Raw genomic sequence first — 428 nt, 5'->3', positions numbered from 1 at the left:
TAGCAATGGTAGAAGGAGAGAAAGTCTCAGGTGCTATGAGTGTGGAGGCGTTGGTCACATAAGAGTTGACTGTCCTGTATCACAGCCAAGAGAACATAAGTTTTCTGAGTGCGGAGGTGCTGGACACACACGGCGTGAATGTACAAACTCAAAGAAGGGAAAAGGAGTTCCATTGCAGTCGTCTGATGATTCAGAGTCTGAAGAAGATGGAAAGCTGATGAAGAATATGGTTGCATTTGGTGCACGCAAGGAGAAATCTAGTGAATCCTCGGATTCAGATGTCAGTACAGACTCTGAGGATTATCAAGTGAAGCTCAATAAGTGGTTGAATCTCAAGAATGAGAATCTGAGGTTACAACATGATCTGATGCAGAGCCGTGGGCAGTATGAAGATCTTGCTGAAGAACTTGCTGCTGTAAATGAGAATT

Source organism: Brassica oleracea, chromosome C8, assembly GCF_000695525.1.
Source record: "Brassica oleracea var. oleracea cultivar TO1000 chromosome C8, BOL, whole genome shotgun sequence".
Classification (NCBI taxonomy): domain Eukaryota; kingdom Viridiplantae; phylum Streptophyta; class Magnoliopsida; order Brassicales; family Brassicaceae; genus Brassica; species Brassica oleracea.
The sequence above is the reverse complement of the archived record's forward strand: the minus strand, read 5'-3'. Positions refer to the sequence as shown.